General features: G+C 44.7%; 16 pseudogenes; all 16 read left to right on the top strand.

Annotated features, from left to right (window-relative positions):
* The first annotated feature begins 40 nt into the window (after positions 1 to 40).
* Positions 41 to 159, top strand: LOC148255450 (5S ribosomal RNA; annotated as a pseudogene).
* A 531-nt stretch (positions 160 to 690) lies between these two features.
* Positions 691 to 809, top strand: LOC148255449 (5S ribosomal RNA; annotated as a pseudogene).
* A 1,182-nt stretch (positions 810 to 1,991) lies between these two features.
* LOC148255448 (5S ribosomal RNA) lies at positions 1,992 to 2,109 on the top strand (annotated as a pseudogene).
* Positions 2,110 to 4,169: 2,060 nt separating this feature from the next.
* LOC148255447 (5S ribosomal RNA) lies at positions 4,170 to 4,287 on the top strand (annotated as a pseudogene).
* A 203-nt stretch (positions 4,288 to 4,490) lies between these two features.
* On the top strand, positions 4,491 to 4,609 carry LOC148255446 (5S ribosomal RNA; annotated as a pseudogene).
* A 204-nt stretch (positions 4,610 to 4,813) lies between these two features.
* On the top strand, positions 4,814 to 4,932 carry LOC148255445 (5S ribosomal RNA; annotated as a pseudogene).
* A 434-nt stretch (positions 4,933 to 5,366) lies between these two features.
* LOC148255444 (5S ribosomal RNA) lies at positions 5,367 to 5,485 on the top strand (annotated as a pseudogene).
* Positions 5,486 to 7,190: 1,705 nt separating this feature from the next.
* Positions 7,191 to 7,308, top strand: LOC148255443 (5S ribosomal RNA; annotated as a pseudogene).
* Positions 7,309 to 9,010: 1,702 nt separating this feature from the next.
* On the top strand, positions 9,011 to 9,128 carry LOC148255442 (5S ribosomal RNA; annotated as a pseudogene).
* Positions 9,129 to 10,361: 1,233 nt separating this feature from the next.
* Positions 10,362 to 10,480, top strand: LOC148255441 (5S ribosomal RNA; annotated as a pseudogene).
* Positions 10,481 to 11,260: 780 nt separating this feature from the next.
* Positions 11,261 to 11,386, top strand: LOC148255440 (5S ribosomal RNA; annotated as a pseudogene).
* A 309-nt stretch (positions 11,387 to 11,695) lies between these two features.
* On the top strand, positions 11,696 to 11,814 carry LOC148255439 (5S ribosomal RNA; annotated as a pseudogene).
* A 1,653-nt stretch (positions 11,815 to 13,467) lies between these two features.
* On the top strand, positions 13,468 to 13,585 carry LOC148255438 (5S ribosomal RNA; annotated as a pseudogene).
* Positions 13,586 to 13,932: 347 nt separating this feature from the next.
* Positions 13,933 to 14,050, top strand: LOC148255437 (5S ribosomal RNA; annotated as a pseudogene).
* A 331-nt stretch (positions 14,051 to 14,381) lies between these two features.
* LOC148255436 (5S ribosomal RNA) lies at positions 14,382 to 14,500 on the top strand (annotated as a pseudogene).
* Positions 14,501 to 17,331: 2,831 nt separating this feature from the next.
* Positions 17,332 to 17,450, top strand: LOC148255435 (5S ribosomal RNA; annotated as a pseudogene).
* Positions 17,451 to 17,975: the final 525 nt, after the last annotated feature.

The following is a 17,975-nucleotide window of genomic DNA, read 5'->3' as shown; positions in this document are numbered from 1 at the left end:
AAGGAGAATGAGTGTATGTATTTGCAGCGCGGAATAAAACAGGTGCGATCATACCAGCACTAATGCACTGGATCCCATCAGAACTCCGTAGTTAAGTGTGTTTTAGCGAGAGTAGTACTAGAATAGATGACCTTCTAAGAAGTCCTCGTGTTGCACCCATTTTTTTATAGATGGGTCGTTCATCGTTACGCGTGACTAGAATTATGGTCGGCTGGTTTATTTGCAGATGTGAGTCATGGCGCCGGGGCATTTTACTTGATATTAGAACGAAAAGGAGAGATGCAGTATGCACGCAGAAGGAAACAAATGACGGGAGGGGGGAGGGAAGGAGAAGAAGTGTATGCATTTGCAGCGGGTAATGAAACAAGTGCCATTATACCATCACTAATTCACCAGATCACATCAAAACTCCGCAGTTATGTGTGCTTGGGCGCGAGTAGTACTAGGATGGGTGACCTCTTGGGAAGTACTCGTGTTGCACCCATTTTTTTACAGATGGGTCGTTCGACGTTACGCGCGACTAGAACTATGGTCCACTGGTTTATTCGCAAATATGAGTCATGGCACCAAGGCATTTTACTTGATATTAAAAGGAGAATGAGAGGTGTAGTGTGCATGCACAAGGAAAATAATGATAGAAGGGGGGAGGGAAGGAGAAGGAGTGTATGTATTTGTAGTGCGGAATCAAACAGGTGCGATCATACCAGCACTAATGCACCGGATCCGATCAGAACTCTGCAGTTATATGTGCTTGGGAGAAAGTAGTATTAGGATGGGTGACCTCCTGGGAAGTACTTGTGTTGCACCCATCTTTTTTTTAATATTTTTCGTGCATCCATTTATAGTCTACCATGTGATAAGAGTTTCATTACGAGTATTGTAAATAATAGAACAAGCAAAACAGAGGTGCGACGGGCGGTCTGTTCATCTGGGCGTGAGTCGAGGCAACTGGGCATTTTGTTTGATATAACAACTAGAAGTAGAGGTGCGATGTCCACACAGAGCAAAACAAATGATGGGGAGGGGGAGGGAAAGAGAAGGGGTATATGTATTTGAAGTGAGGAATAGGACGGGTGGGATCATACTAGCACTAATGCATCGTATCCTATCATAATCTGTAGTTAAGCGTGTTTTAGCGAGAGTATTACTAGGATGAGTGATCTCCTGGGAAATGCTTGTGTTACACCCATCTTTTTGCGGACAGGGCATCAAACGTTACGCGTGACTGGAGCCATAATCTGCTGGTTCATTTGCCGGCGTGAGTGGCTGCGCGGGGTATTTTGCTTACTTTTTTTTGTGCAGTCATTTATAGTCCACCACGTGATAAGAGAGTCATTATGAGCATCTTACATAGTAGAAGAACGAAAAAAAAGGTGTGGCGAGTGGTCCTTTAATCTCGGCATAAGTCGAGGCGCTGGGGCATTTTACTTGATATTAGAACTAGAAACAGAGATGCAGTGTGCGCGCACAGTGAAAAATATGATGAGAGAGAGGAGGAAAGGAGAAGGGGTATATATATTTGCAATGCGAAATTGAAGGGTGCGATCATACCAGCACTAATGCACTGGATCCCATGAAACTATGCAGTTAAGCATGCTTGGGCGAGAGTAGTACGAGGATCGGTAACCTCCTGAGAAGTCCTCGTGTTGCACTATCTTTTTGCAAACGGGGCGTAAAACGATACATGTGATCGAAGCCAAAATCCGATGGCGTAAGTCGCGTCGCTAAAAAATTTTTCTTACTATTTTTTCGTGCATTCATTTATAGTCTACCACGTGATAAGAGTGTCATTAGGAGCATCTAACATAATAGAATAAAAAAAATGAGGAATGGCGGGCGGTCCTTTCTTCTAGCATGAGTCGAGGTGTTGGAGCATTTCGCTTGATATTAGAACTATAAACAGAGGTGCGGTGTGCGCGCACAGCGAAAAAAATGACGAGTGAGGGGAGAGAAGGAGAAGGGGTATATGTATTTGTAGCGCATAATGGAAGGGGTGCAATCATTCTAGCATTAATACACCGGATCCCATCGAACTCCGTAGTTAAGCGTGCTTTGGCGAGAGTAGTACTAGAATGGGTGACCTCTTGGGAAGTTCTCTTATTGCACCCGTCTTTTTGTAGATGGAGCGTCAAACTTTACGGGCGATCGGAGCCACAGTCCGTAGGCATGAGTAGCGATATTGAAACATTTAGCTTAACATTTTATGTGCACTTATTTGTATTCCACCACGTGATAAGAGTCTCATAACGAGAGTCTTACATAGTAGAACAACGAAAAAAGAGGTGCAGCGGGCCTCCGTTCTTCTGGGCGTGAGTCGAAGTGACATGGCATTTCACTCTATATTAGAACTAGAAGCAGAGATGCGGTATGCCCGCATAGCGAAATAAATGAAGGGAGGGGGGAGGGAAGGAGATAGGCTATATGTATTTGGAGTGGGGAATGGGACAGTTGTGATCATACAAACACTAATGCACAGGATCCCATCAGAACTCTGTAGTCAAGCGTGCTTGGGCGAGATTAGTTCTAGGATGGGTGACCTCTTAGAAAGTCCTCATGGTGAACCCGTCTTTTTGTAGATGGGGTGTTAAACGTTAAGTGCGATCGGAGCCACAGTCTGCCGGTGTGAGTCGTAGGGCCTGAAAATTTTGCTTAATATTTTTCGTGCATTCATTTATAGTCCACCATGTGATAAGAGTGTCATTACGAGTATCTTACATTGTATAACAATGAAAAATGAGGTACGACGGGCGATCCATTCATCTGGGCGTGAGTTGAGGTGCTGGGGTATTTCGCTTGATAATAGAACTAGAAACAGAGGTGTGGTGTGTGCGCACAACGAAACAAATGACGGGAGGGGGGAGGGAAGGAGAAGGGGTATAGGTACTTACAGTGTGGAATTGAAGGGGTGTGACGTGTTGAGAGTGTCATTGCGAAACAACTGATGGTAGAACAATTAAAGTCCATCACGTGTTGAGAGTGTCATTGCGAGCATCTTACATAGTTGAATAATGAATAAGGAGGTGCGACGGGTGTTTCATATAGACATGAGTCGAGGCACCGGGGCATTTCGCTTGATATTACAACTAGAAGCAGAGGTGAGTTGCGCCCACAGCGAAATAAATGATAGGAAGGGAGAGGGAAGGGGAAGGGGTATATGTATTTGCGGCACAAACCAAAACGATTGCGATCATACCAGCACTAGTTCACCGGATCCCATCGGAACTCCACAGTTAAGCGTTCTTAGGCGAGAGTAATACTAGGATGCATGACCTTCTGGGAAGTGCTCATGTTGCACCCTTCTTTCTACAGATAGGGCATTAAATGTTACGCGGGACTGGAGCGACGGTCCACCGAGGCATTTTACTTAATATTTTTTGTACATTCAATTAAAACAAATCACATGATAAGAGTGTCATTGCGAGCACCTTACATAATATAACAACAAAAAATGTGGTGCGGTGGGCGATCCGTTCATATGGCCATGAGTTAAGGCGCCGGGGCATTTCGCTTAACATTAGAACTAGAAGAAGACGTGAGGTGCGCGCACAACAAATCAAATGACGAAAGGAGAGAGGGAAGGAGAAGGGGCATATGTATTTGTGGCGCAAACAAGAAAGCGTGCGATCATAGCAACACTAGTTCACCGGATTCCATCAGAACTCTGCAGTTATGCGTGCTTGGGCAAGAGTAGTACTAGGATGGGTTACCTCCTGGGAAGCTCTCGGCTCTCGTCTTGCATCTTTCTTTTTTTCAGACTGGCGTTAAACATTACGCGAGATCGGAGCGACGGTCCACCGTTCATTTACAAACGTGAGTAACGGCATCGGGGCATTTTGTTTAATATTTTTTGCGCATTTAATTAAAGCCCATCACATGATAAGAGTGTCTGCGAGCATATTACATAGTAGAACAACAAAAAATGAGAAGTAGTGGTGACCTCTTGGGAAGGCCTTGTGTTGCACATATTTTTTTCAAATGGGGCATTCGACGTTACGTGCGGTTTAAACTATGGTCCGCTGGTTTATTCGCAAATATAAGTCACGGTGTTGAGGCATTTTACTTGATATTAGAACGAGAAGGAGAGGTGCAGTGTGCACGCACAAGGAAACAAATGACGGGAGGGGGGAGAAAAGGAGAAGGAGTGTATGTATTTGCATGCAGAATGAAACAGGTGCGATAATACCAGCACTAATGCACCGGATCCCATTAGAACTCCACAGTTAAGTGTGCTTGGGACAGAGTAGTACTAGGATGGGTGATCTCCTGGGAAGTCTCGTGTTGCACCCATTTTTTGCAGATGGGTCATTCGACGTTACGCACGATTGGTACTATGGTCCGCTGGTTTAATCATAAATGTGAGTCACGGCACCGGGGCATTTTACTTGATATTAGAACGAGAAGCAGAGGTGCAGTGTGCACGCACAATGAAACAATGACTGGAGGGGGAGGGAAGGAGAAGGAGTGTATGTATTTGCAGCGCAGAATGAAACAGGTGCGATCATACCAGTACTAATGCACCGGATCCCATCATAACTTCGTAGTTAAGTGTGCTTGGACTAGAGTAGTACTAGGATGGGTGACCTCCTAGGAAGTTTTCGTGTTGCACCCATTTTTTTGCAGATGGGTCTTTCGACGTTATGCGCAACTGGAACTATGATCCGCTGGTTAATTCACAAATGTGAGTCACAGCACTGGGACATTTTACTTGATATTAGAACTAGAAGGAGAGGTGCACTGTGCACGCACAAGGAAACATGACGGGATGGGGGAGGGAAGGAGAAGGAGTGTATGTATTTACAGCGCAGAATCAAAAAGGTGCGATCACACCAGCACTAATGCATCGGATCCCATCAGAACTCCACAGTTAAGTGTATTTGGTTGAGAGTAGTACTAGGATGGATGATCTCCTGGGAAGTTCTCGTGTTGCACCCTTCTTTTTACAGACAGGGCGTTAAACATTCAACTTGACCGTAGCGATGGTCCGCCAGTTCATTTACAAACGTGAGTCACGGCACCGGAGCATTTTTCTTAATATTTTTCCAGCATTGAATTGAGCCCATCATGTGATGAGAGTGTCATTGCAAGCATCTTAAATAGTAGCAAACCAAAAAAGGAGAGGTGACGGGAGATCCGTTCATATGGGCATGAGTCGAGATGGGCCGTTCGACGTTACGCGCGACTGGAACTATGGTCCACTGGTTTAATTGCAAATATGAGTCATGACACGACTGGAACTATGGTTCGCTGGAGCATTTTACTTGATATTAGAACGAGAAAGAGAGGTGCAATGTGCACGCACAATGAAACAAATGACGGGAGGGGGGGAGAAGAAAATGAGTGTATGTATTTGCAGCGCGGAATGAAACAGATGCGATCATGCCAGCACTAATGCACCGGATCCCATCAGAACTCTATAGTCAAGTGTGTTTGGGCGAAAGTAGTACTAGGATGGGTGACCTCCTGGGAAGTACTCGTGTTGCACCCAATTTTTTGCAGATGTGTCATTCGATGTTATGCGCGACTGGAACTATGGTCCGCTGGTTTATTCGCAAATGTGAGTCACGGTGCCAAGGTATTTTACTTGATATTAGAACGAGAAAGAAATGTGTAGTGTGCACGCACATGGAAACAAACGACGGAAGGGGGGAGGGAAAGAGAAGGAGTGTATGTATTTGCAACGCGAAATCAAATAGATATGATCATATCAGCACTAATGCACCGGATTCGATCAGAACTCCGTAGTTAAATGTGCTTGGGGGAGAGAAGTACTAGGATAGGTGACCTTCTGGGAAGTATTCGTGTTGCACCAATTTTTTTTCAGATGGGTCGTTTGATGTTACGCGCAACTGGAACTATGGTCCGCTTGTTTATTCGTAAATGTGAGTTACAGCACCGGGACATTTTTCTTGATATTAGAAAGAGAATGAGAGGTGCAGTGTGCATGAACAAAGAAACAAATGATGGGAGGGGAGAGAGAAGGAGAAGGAGTGTATATATTTGCAGCGTGGAATAAAATAGTTGCGATCACAGCAACCCTAATGCTCCGGATCCCATCATAATTACGCAGTTAAATGTGCTTGGACGAGAGTAGTACTAGGATGGGTGACCTCCTGAGAAGTCCTCGTGTTACACCCATTTTTTTACAAATGGGTCGTTTGACATTATGCACGACTGAAACTATGGTCTGCTCGTTTATTCGTAATCTGAGTAACGGCACCGAGGCATTTTACTTGATATCAGAACGAGAAGGAGAGGTTCAATATGCACGCATAAAGAAACAAATGACGGGAGGGGGGAGGGAAGGAGAATGAGTGTATGTATTTGCAGCGCGAAATGAAACTGGTGCGATCATACCAGCACTAATGCATTGGATCCCATCAAAACTCTGCAGTCAAGTGTTCTTTGGCGAGAGTAGTACTAGGATGAGTGACCTCCTAGGAAGTCCTCGTGTTGCACCCGTCACTTTTTTAATATTTTTTGTGCATTCATTTATAGTCCACCACGTGATAAGAGTTTCATTACTAGTATCGTAAATAATAGAAGAAGCAAAATAGAGGTGTGACGGGCGGTCTGTTCATCTGGGCGTGAGTCGAGGCAACGGGGCATTTTGCTTGATATTACAACTAGAAGTAGAGGTGCGGTGTCCACAGAGAACGAAACAACTGATGGGAGGGGGGAGTGAAAGAGAAGGGGTATATGTATTTGAAGTGAGGTATAGGACGGGTGGGATCATACTAGAACTAATGCATCGTATCCCATCATAATTTTCAGTTAAGCGTGTTTGGGCGAGAGTAGTACTAGGATGAGTGACCTCCTGGGAAGTGCTTGTGTTGCACCCGTCTTTTTGCAGATAGGGCAGCAAACATTACGCGCGACCGGAGCCATAGTCCACTGGTTCATTTGTCGATGTGAGTCGTTGTGCCAGGGCATTTTGCTTACCTTTTTTTGTTCACTCATTTATAGTCTACCACATGATAAGAGAGTCATTACGAGCATCTTACATAGTAGAACAATGAAAAAAAAAGGTGTGGTGGGTGGTCATTTAATCTGGGCATAAGTGGAGGTGCTGGGGCATTTTGCTTGATATTAGAACTTGAAATAGAGATGCAGTGTGCGCGCACAGCGAAAAAAATGATAGGAGAGGGAAGGAAAGGAGAAGGGGTATATGTATTTGCAATGCGGAATGGAAGGGGTGCGATCATACCAGCACTAATGCACCGGATCCCATCGAACTATGCAGTTAAGCATGCTTGGGCGAGAGTAGTACTAGGATCGGTAACCTCCTGAGAAGTCCTCGTCTTGCACTATCTTTTTGCAAATGGGGCATAAAACGATACATGTGATCGGAGCCACAATTCGCTGGCGTGAGTCCCGTTGCCAGAAAAGTTTGTTTACTATTTTCTCGTGCATTCATTTATAGTCTACCCCGTGATAAGAGTGTCATTACGAGCATCTTACGTAGTAGAATAAAGAAAAATGAGGTACGGCGGGCGGTCCTTTCTTCTGGCGTGAGTCGAGGTGTCAAGGCATTTCACTTGATATTAGAACTATAAACAAAGGTGTGGTGTGCATGCACAGTGAAAAAAATGACGGGTAGGGGGAGGGAAGGCGAAGGGTATATGTATTTGCAATACGAAATGGAAGGGGTGTAATCATACTAGCATTAATGCACCGAGTCCCATCGAACTTCGTAGTTAAGTGTGCTTGGACGAGAGTAGTACTAGGATGGGTGACTTCTTTGGAAGTTCTCTTATTTCACCTGTCTTTTTGCAGACGGGGCGTCAAATGTTATGCGCGATCGGAGCCACAGTTCGCTGGCATGAGTAGCGACGTTGAAACATTTTGCTTAATATTTTACGTGCACTTATTTGTAGTCCACACGTGATAAGAGTCTCATTACGAGAGTCTTACATAGTAGAACAACAAAAAAAGAAGCGTAGTGGGCCTCCATTCTTCTGGGCGTGAGTCAAAGCGACATGGCATTTCGCTCTATATTAGAACTAGAAGCAGAGATGCGGTATACCGGCACAGCAAAATAAATGATGGGAGGGGGGAGGGAAGGAGAACGGCTATATGTATTTGCAGTGGGGAATGGGACAGTTGCGATCATACAAACACTAATGCACAGGATCCCATCAGAACTCTGTAGTCAAGCATGCTTGGGTGAGATTACTTCTAGGATGGGAGACCTCCTGGAAAGTCCTCGTGTTGAACCCGTCTTTTTGTAGATGGGGTGTTAAACGTTAAGTGCGATCGGAGCCACAGTGTTCCAGTGTGAGTCGCCGAGCCTGAAAATTTTGCTTAATATTTTTCGTGCATTCATTTATAGTCCACCACATGATAAGAGTGTCATTACGAGTGTCTTACATAGTATAATAATGAAAAACGAGGTACAACGGGTGATCCATTCATCTGGGCGTGAGTCGAGGTGTCGGGGTATTTCGCTTGATATTAAAACTAGAAACAGAGGTGTGGCGTGTGTGCGCACAACGAAACAAATGATAGGAAGGGGAGGGAAGGAGAAGGGGGTATAGGTACTTGCAGCGTGGAATGGAAGGGGTGTGATCATACCTGCATTAATTCACAGGATCCCATCGAATTTCGTAGTTAAGTATGCTTAGGCGGAAATAGTACTAAAATAGGTGACCTCCTGGAAAGTTCTCATTTTTGACTCGTTTTTTTGCTGACGAGACGTTAAATATTATGCCCGATCAAAGCCATTATCCCTCGGAGTGAATCGCAATGCCAAGACATTTTTCTTAATATTTTTCGTGCATTCATTTATAGTTCACCACGTGATAAGAGTGTCATTACGAGCATCTTACATAGTAGATTAACAAAAAAGAGGTGCAGGGGGTAGTTCGTTCATCGGGGCGTGAGTCGAGGCGCCGGAGCATTTTGCACTATATTACAACTATAAATAGAGGTGCGGTGTTCGGGCATAGCGAAACAAATAATAGAGGGGGAGGGAGGGAGAAGGGGTATATGTATTTGTAGCGCAAAATAAAAGAGGTGCGATCATACTAGCATTAATGCACCGGATCCCATCGAACTCCATAGTTGAGCATGTTTTGGCGAGAGTAGTACTAGGATGGGTGATCTTTTGGGAAGTCTTCATGTTGCGCCTGTCTTTTTACGGATGGGATGTTAAACGTTATGCGTAATAGGAGCCATAGTCCACCAGCTTGAGTTGTGGAGCCAGATTTTTTATGCATTCATTTATAGTCCATCACGAGATAAGAATGTCATTACGATTATCTTACATAGTAGAACAATGAAAATAGAGTTGTGGCTGGCAGTCTGTTCATCTGGGCATGAGTCGAGATACCTTGGCATTTCGCTTGATATTAGAACTAGAAATAGAGGTGCGGTGTTCGTGCACAATAAAATAAATGATGAGATGGGAGAGGGAAGGGAAGTGGTATATGTATTTGCAATGCATAATGGAAGGTGTGCAATCATACCAGCACTAATGCATCGGATCCCATCGAACTTCGTAGTTAATCATGCTTGGGCGAGAGTGGTACTAGGATGGGTGATCTCTTAGGAAGTTCTCATGTTGCACCATTCTTTTTGTAGATGAGGCGTTAAATGTTACGCGGGACTAAAGCGACAGTCGCCGGTTAATTCGTAAATGTGAGTCACAGCGCCGGAGCATTTTTTTTAATATTATTTGTGCATTCAATTATAGCTCACCACGTAATAAGATTATTATTACGAGCATCTTACATAGTAGAACAATAAAAAAGAGGTGCGGTGGGTGTTCCGTTAATATAGACATTTCGATCGATATTAGAACTAGAAGCAGAGGTGCGTTGTGCGAACAGCGAAACAAATGACGGGAAGGGAAAGGGAAGGAGAAGGGATATATGTCTTTGCTGCGCAAATTAGAAGGGGTGCGATCATACCAGCACTAGTTCATAGGATCGATCAGAACTCTACAGTTAAGCGTGCTTGGGCGAGAGTAGTTCTACGATGGGTGACCTCTTAGGAAGCACTCGTGTTGCACCCTTTTTTTTTTCAGACAGAGCGTTAAATGTTACACGGGACTGGAGCAACGGTCCGGCTGTTCATTCGCAATCGTGACTCACAGTGCAGGGGCATTTCGCTTAATACTTTTTGTGCATTCAATTAAAGCCCATCACGTGAATAGAGTGTCATTGTGAGCATCTTAAATAGTAGAAGAACAAAAAATAAGGTGCGGCGGGTGATCCGTTCATATGGGCATGAGTCGAGGTGCCAGGGCATTTCGCTCGATATTAGAACTAGAAGCAGAGGTGAGTTGCACGCACAGGAAAACAAATGACGGGGAGGGAGAGGGAAGGAGAAGTGGTATATGTCTTTGCGGCGCAAATTAGAAGGAGTGCGATCATACCAGCACTAGTTCACCAGATCCCATCAGAACTCTGAAATCAAGCGTGCTTGGGCGAAAGTAGTACTAGGATGGATGACCTCTTGGGAAGTACTCGTGTTGCACCTATTTTTTGTAGACGGGGCATTAAAATTTACGCAGGACCAGTGCGACGGTCCAGCAGTTCATTCACAAACATGAGTAACGGCGCCGGGATATTTTACTTAATATTTTTCGTGCATTCAATTAAAGCCCATCACATGTTGAGAGTGTCATTGCGAGCATTTTACATAGTAGAACAATGAAAAAGGAGGTGCGGCCGGTGTTTCATATAGACATGAGTCAAGGCACCGGGGTATTTCGCTCGATATTAGAACTAGAAGCAGAGGTGAGTTGCGCGCACAAAGAAATAAATGATGGGAAGGGAGAGGGAAGGGGAAGAGGTATATTGGTTTGCGGCGTAAACTAAAACGATTGCGATCATACCAGCACTAGTTTACCAGATCCCATCAGAACTCCGCAGTCAAGCGTTCTTGGACGAGAGTAGTACTAGGATGCGTGACCTTCTGGGAAGTTCTCGTGTTCCACCCTTCTTTCTACAGATGGGGCATTAAATGTTACGCAGGACCGGAGTGATGGTCCGCCGGGGCAATTTGTTTAATATTTTTTGCACATTCAATTAAAACCAATCACGTGATAAGAGTGTCAATGCAAGCACCTTACATAATATAACAACAAAAAATGAGGTGCGGTGGGCAATCCTTTCATATGGGCATGAGTCGAGATGCTGGAGAATTTTGCTTAATATTAGATCTAGAAAAAGAGGTGAGTTGCGTGCACAGCGAATCAAATGACGGGAGGGGAGAGGGAAGGAGAAGGGGCATATGTATTTGCGGCACAAACAAGAAAGGGTGCGATCATACTAGCACAAGTTCACCAGATCCCATCAGAACTCTGCAGTTATGCGTGCTTGGGCGAGAGTAGTACTAGGATGGATTACCTCTTGGGAAGCTCTCGGCTCTCGTGTTGCATCCTTCTTTTTACAGATTGGGCGTTAACCATTATGCGGGATCGGAGCGACAGTCCACCGGTTCATTAACAAATGTGAGTCACGGCGCTGGGGTATTTTGTTTAATATTTTTCGTGCATTCAATTAAAGCCCATCACGTGATAAGAGTGTTTGCGAGCATATTACATAGTAAAAGAACAAAAAACAAGGTGCGGCGCTATCCGTTCATATGGGCACAGGTCAAAGTGCCGGGGTATTTCGCTTGATATTAGAATTAGATGGAGAGGTGAGGTGCGCGCACAGCGAAATAAATTACTTGTGGCACAAATTAGAACAGGTGCGATCATACCAGCACTAGTTCACCGGATCTCATCTCAACTCCGTAGTTAGGCGTGCTTGGGCGAGAGTAGTACTAGGATGGGTGATCTTCAGGGAAGTTCTCGTGTTGCACCCTTCTTTTTGCAGACGGGGTGTTATACATTCAATTGGACTGGAGCGATGGTCTGCCGGTTCATTTACAAACGTAAGCCACGGCGCCGGAGAATTTTTCTTAATATTTTTTCAGCATTCAGTTAAAGCCCATCACGTGATAAGAGTGTAATTGCGAGCATCTTAAATAGTAGAACAACAAAAAATGAGAGGTGGCAGGCGATTCGTTCATATGGGCATGAGTTGAGATGGGTCATTCGACGTTACGCACGATAGGAACTATGGTCCGCTGCCTTATTCACAAATGTGAGTCATGGCGCCAGGGCATTTTACTTGATATTAGAACGAGAAGTAGAGGTGCAGTGTGCACGCACAAGGAAAAAATGATGGGAGGGTGGAGGGAAGGAGAAGGAGTGTATGTATTTGAAGCGCAGAATGAAACAGTTGCCATTATACCATCACTAATTCACCATATCCCATCAGAACTCCGCAGTTAAATGTGCTTAGGCGAGTGTAGTACTAGAAGTGGTGACTTCCTAGAAAGTCCTTGTGTTGCACCTATTTTTTTTAGATGGGGCACTCGACATTACGTACGACTGGAACTATGGTCTGTCGGTTTATTCGAAAATATGAGTCACGGCGCCAGGGCATTTTACTTGATATTAGAACGAGAAGTAGAGGTGCAGTGTGCACGCACAAGGAAACAAATGACAGGAGGGAGGAGGGAAGGAGAAGGAGTGTATGTATTTGCAGCGTGATATCAAAAAAGTTTGATTATACCAGCACTAATGCACTGAATCCCATCAGAACTCCGCAGTGAAGTATGCTTGGGTGAGAGTAGTACTAAGATGGTGACCTCCTGGGAAGTCCTCGTGTTGTGCCCGTCTTTTTACGGGTGGGGTGTTAAACGTTATGTGCAATAGGAGCCATAGTCCGCCGACATGAGTCGTGGCACTAGAATATTTTTCTTAATATTTTTCGTGCATTTATTTATAGTCCATCACATGATAAGAGTGTCATTACGAGCATCTTAAATAGTAAAACAATGAAAAATGAGGTACGAGAGGTGGTCCATTTATCTAGGCGTGAGTCGAGGTGCCCGGACATTTCGCTTGATATTAGAACTAGAAACAGAGGTGTAGTGTGCATGCACAACGAAACAAATGACGGGAGAGGGGAGGGAAGGAGAAGGGGTATATGTATTTGCAGCACGAAATGGAAGGGGTGCAATCATACCAACACTAATGCATCGGATCCTGTCGAACTCCGCAGTTAAGCATGCTCTGGTGAAAGCAGTATTAGGATGGGTGACCTCTTGCGAAGTCCTCGTGTTTCACCCATCTTTTTAGGGATGGGGCGTTAAATGTTATGCCTGACCGGAGCGACAGTCAACCAGTGTGAGTCGCGGCATTGGGATATTTTGCTTAATATTTTTCATGCATTCATTTATAGTCTATCACGAGATAAGAATGTTATTACGATTATCTTACATAGTAGAACAATGAAAATAGAATTGTGGCGGGCGGTCTGTTAATCTGGGCATGAGTCGAGATGGCTTGGCATTTCGCTTGATATTAGAACTAGAAATAGAGGTGCGGTGTGCGCGCACAACAAAATAAATGATGAGAGGGGAGAGGGAAGGAGAAGTGGTATATGTATTTGCAGCGCAGAATGGAAGGGGTGCGATCATACCAGCACTAATGCATCGGATCCCATCGAACTTCGTAGTTAATCGTGCTTGGGCGAGAGTAGTACTAGGATGGGTGATCTCCTAGGAAGTTCTCATGTTGCACCCTTCTTTTTGCAGATGGAGAGTTGAATGTTAAGTGGGACTAGAGCAACAGTCGCCAGTTAATTCGCAAACGTGAGTCACGGCGCCGGAGCATTTTGCTTAATAATATTTATGCATTCAATTATAGTCCACCACGTGATAAGATTATTATTACGATCATCTTACATAGTAGAACAACAAAAAAGGAGGTGCAGCGGGTGTTTTGTTCATATAGACATGAGTCGAGGCATCGGGACATTTCGCTCGATATTAGAACTAGAAAAAGAGATGTGTTATGCGCACAGTGAAACAAATGATGGGAAGGGAGAGGGAAGGAGAAGGGATATATGTCTTTGCGGTGCAAATTAGAAGGGGTGCAATCATACCAGCACTAGTTCACGGGATCCATCAGAACTCTGCAGTTAAGCGTGCTTGGGCGAGAGTAGTTCTACGATGGGTGACCTCTTGGGAAGCACTCGTATTGCACCTTTTTTTTTTTGCAGACGGGGTGTTAAATGTTACGCGGGACTGGAGCGACGATCTGCCTGTTCATTCGTAAACGTGAGTCACGGTGCCAGGGCATTTTGCTTAATACTTTTTGTGCATTCAATTAAATCCCATCAGGTGATGAGAGTGCCATTGTGACCATCTTAAATAGTAAAACAATGAAAGATGAGGTACGGCGGGCGATCAATTCCCATAATTTATTTTGCTAGATATTAGAACTAGAAGCAGAGGTGAGTTGCACGCACAGCGAAACAAATGACGAGAAGGGAGAGGGAAGGAGAAGTGGTATATGTTTTTGCAACGCAAATTAGAAGGAGTGCGATCATACAAGCACTAGTTCACCGGATCACATCAGAACTCCGCAGTCAAGCATGCTTGGGCGAGAGTAGTACTAGGATTGGTGACCTCTTGGGAAGTACTCGTGATGCACCCTTCTTTTTGTAAATGAGGCATTAAATGTTATGCGAGACCACAACAACGGTCCGACAGTTCATTCACAAACGTGAGTCATGGCGTAGGGACATTTTGCTTAATATTTTTTGTGCATTAAATTAAATCCCATCATGTGTTGAGAGTGTCATTATGAGCATCTTACATAGTAGAACAATAAAAAAGGAGGTGCGGCGGGTGTTTCATATAGACATGAGTCAAGGCGCCGAGCATTTCGCTCGATATTAGAACTAGAAGCAGAGGTGACTTGCGTGCACAGCGAAATAAATGATGGGAAGGGAAAGGGAAGGTGAAGGGGTATATGTATTTGCAGCGTAAACCAAAATGATTACGATCATTCCAGCACTAGTTCAGTGGATCCCATCGGAATACCGCAGTCAAGCGTTCTTTGGCGAGAGTAGTACTAGGATGCATGACCTTCTGAGAAGTTATCATGTTGCACCCTTCTTTCTACAGATGGGGCGTTAAATGTTACGCGAGACCAGAGTGACGGTTCACCGGGGTATTTTGCTTTTTGCACATTCAATTAAAACCAATCACGTGATAAGAGTGTCATTGCGAGCACCTTACATAATATAACAACAAAAAACGAGGTGCGGTGGGCGATTCGTTCATATGGCCATGAGTTGAGGCACCGGAGCATTTCGTTTTATTCTAGTACTAGAAGAAGAGGTGAGGTGCGCGCACAGCGAATCAAATGCCAGGAGGGGAGAGGAAAGGAGAAGAGGCATATGTATTTGTGGCGCAAATAAGACAAGGTGCGATCATACCAGCACTAATTCACCGAATCCCAACAGAACTCTGCAGTTATGCGTGCTTGGACGAGAGTAGTACTAGGATGGGTTACCTCCTGGGAAGCTCTCGGCTCTCGTGTTGCATCCTTCTTTTTTTAGACTGGGCATTAAACGTTATGCGGGACCAGAGCGACGGTCTATCGGTTCATTCATAAACGTGAGTCACGGTGCCGAGTATTTTGTTTAATATTTTTTGCGCATTTAATTAAAGTCCATCACTTGATAAGAGTGTCTGCGAGCATATTACAAAGTAGAACAACAAAAAATGAGGTGCAGCGCTATCCGTTCATATGGGCATGAGTGGAGGTGCCGGGGTATTTCGCTTGATATTAGAATTAGATGCAGAGGTGAGGTGCGCGCACAGCGTAACAAATGACGGAAGGGGAGAGGGAAGGAGAAGGGGTATATGTACTTGCGGCGCAAACTAAAACGGGTGCGATCATACCAGCACTAGTTCACTGGATCCCATCTGAACTCCGTAGTTAAGTGTGCTTGGGCGAGATTAGTACTAGGATGGGTAATCTCTTGGGGCATTAAACATTCAACTGGACCAGAGCGATGGTCCGCCAGTTCATTTGCAAATGTGAGTCACAGCACCGGAGTATTTTTCTTAATATTTTTTCAGCATTTAATTAAAGCCCATCATGTGATGAGAGAGTCATTGCGAGCATCTTAAATAGAAGAACAACAAAAATCGAGAGGCGGCTAGCGAATCGTTAATTTGGGCATGAGTCGAGATGGGTCGTTCGACGTTACGCGCGACTGGAACTATGATCCATTAGTTTATTAGCAAATGTGAGTCACGACACATGGGCATTTTACTTGATATTATAACGAGAAGAAGAGGTGCATTGTGCACGCATAAGGAAACAAATGACAGGAGGGGGGAGGGAAGGAGAAGGAGTGTATCTATTTGCAGTGCAGAATGAAACAGGTTCCATTATACCATCACTAATTCACCAGATCCCATCAGAACTCCGCAGTTAAATGTGCTTGGACGAGTGTAGTACTAGAAGTGGTGACCTCCTAGGAAGTCCTCGTGTTTCAACAATTTTTTTTACAGATGGGTCATTCGACGTTACGCGCGACTGAAACTATGGTCCGCTGGTTTATTTGCAAATGTGAGTCACGGCGCTAGGACATTTTACTTGATATTAGAACAAGAAGTAGAGGTGCAGTGTGCACGCACAAGGAAATAAATGACGGGATGAGGGAGGAAAGGAGAAGGAGTATATGTATTTGCAGTGCAGAATGAAACAGGTTCAATTATACCATCACTAATTCACCGGATCCCATCAGAACTCCGCAGTTAAATGTGCTTGGGCAAGTGTAGTACTAGAGGTGGTGACCTCCTGGGAAATCCTCGTGTTGTAACCATTTTTTTGCAGATGGATCGTTCGACGTTACACGCGACTGAAACTATGGTCCGCTGGTTTATTTGCAAATGTGAGTCACGGTGCCGGGGCATTTTACTTGATATTAGAATAAGAAGGGGAGGTGCAGTGTGCACGCACAAGGAAACAAATGACGGGAGGAGGGAGGGAAGGAGAAAGAGTGTATCTGTGACTGGAACTATGGTCCGCTGCTTTATTCACAAATGTGAGTCACGGCGCCAGGGCATTATACTTGATATTAGAATGAGAAGGAGAGGTACAGTGTGCACGCACAAGGAAACTAATGGCGGAAAGGGGGAGGGTAGGAGAAGGAGTGTATGTATTTGCACCGGATTCAATCAGAACTCCGCAGTTAAGTTTGCTTGGGCGAGAGTAGCACTAGGATTGGTGACCTCCTGGGAAGTCCTCGTGTTTCTTCCATTTGTTTGTAGATGGGTCGTTTGACGTTACGCGCGACTTGAACTATGGTCCGCTGGTTTATTTGCAAATACGAGTCAAGGCACCAGAGCATTTTACTTGATATTAGAACGAGAAGAAGAAGTGCAATGTGCACGCACAAGAAAACAAATGACGGGAGGCGGGAGGGAAGGAGAAGGAGTGTATGTATTTGCAGTGGAAAATGAAATAGGTGCGATCATACCAGCACTAATGCACCGGATTCTATCAGAACTCTATAGTTAAGTGTGTTTGGGCGGGAGTAGTACTAGAATGGGTGACCTCTAGGGAAATCCTCGTGTTGCACCCATTTTTTTACAGATGGGTCGTTCAACGTTGCGCACGACTGGAATTATGATCTGTTGGTTTATTCGCAAATGTGAGTTACAGCACTAGGGCATTTTACTTAATATTAGGACGAGAAAGAGAGTTGTAGTGTGCACGCATAAGGAAACAAATGACAGGAGGGGGAAGGTAAGGAGAAAGAGTGTATGTATTTGCAGCACAGAATGAAACATGTGCGATCATACCAGCACTAATACAGCGGACCCCAACAGAACTCTGAATTTAAGTGTGCTTGGGCGACAGTAGTACTAGGCTGGGTGACCTGCTAGGAAGTTCTCGTATTACAACCATTTTTCCGCAGATGGGTCGTTCGACGTTATGCGCGATTGAAACTATGGTCCGCTGGTTTATTCACAAATGTAAGTCACGGAGTCGGGGCATTTTACTTGATATTAGAACAAGAAGGAGAGGTACAGTGTGCACGCACAAGGAAACAAATGACAAGAGGAGGGAGGGAAGGAGAAGGAGTGTATGTAGTTGCAGCGCAGAA

The sequence above is a fragment of the Carica papaya genome, chromosome 5 (genome assembly GCF_054855325.1).
Source record: "Carica papaya isolate Zhongbai chromosome 5, ASM5485532v1, whole genome shotgun sequence".
NCBI classification, from domain to species: Eukaryota; Viridiplantae; Streptophyta; class Magnoliopsida; order Brassicales; family Caricaceae; genus Carica; species Carica papaya.
The sequence above is the reverse complement of the archived record's forward strand: the minus strand, read 5'-3'. Positions and strand labels throughout refer to the sequence as shown.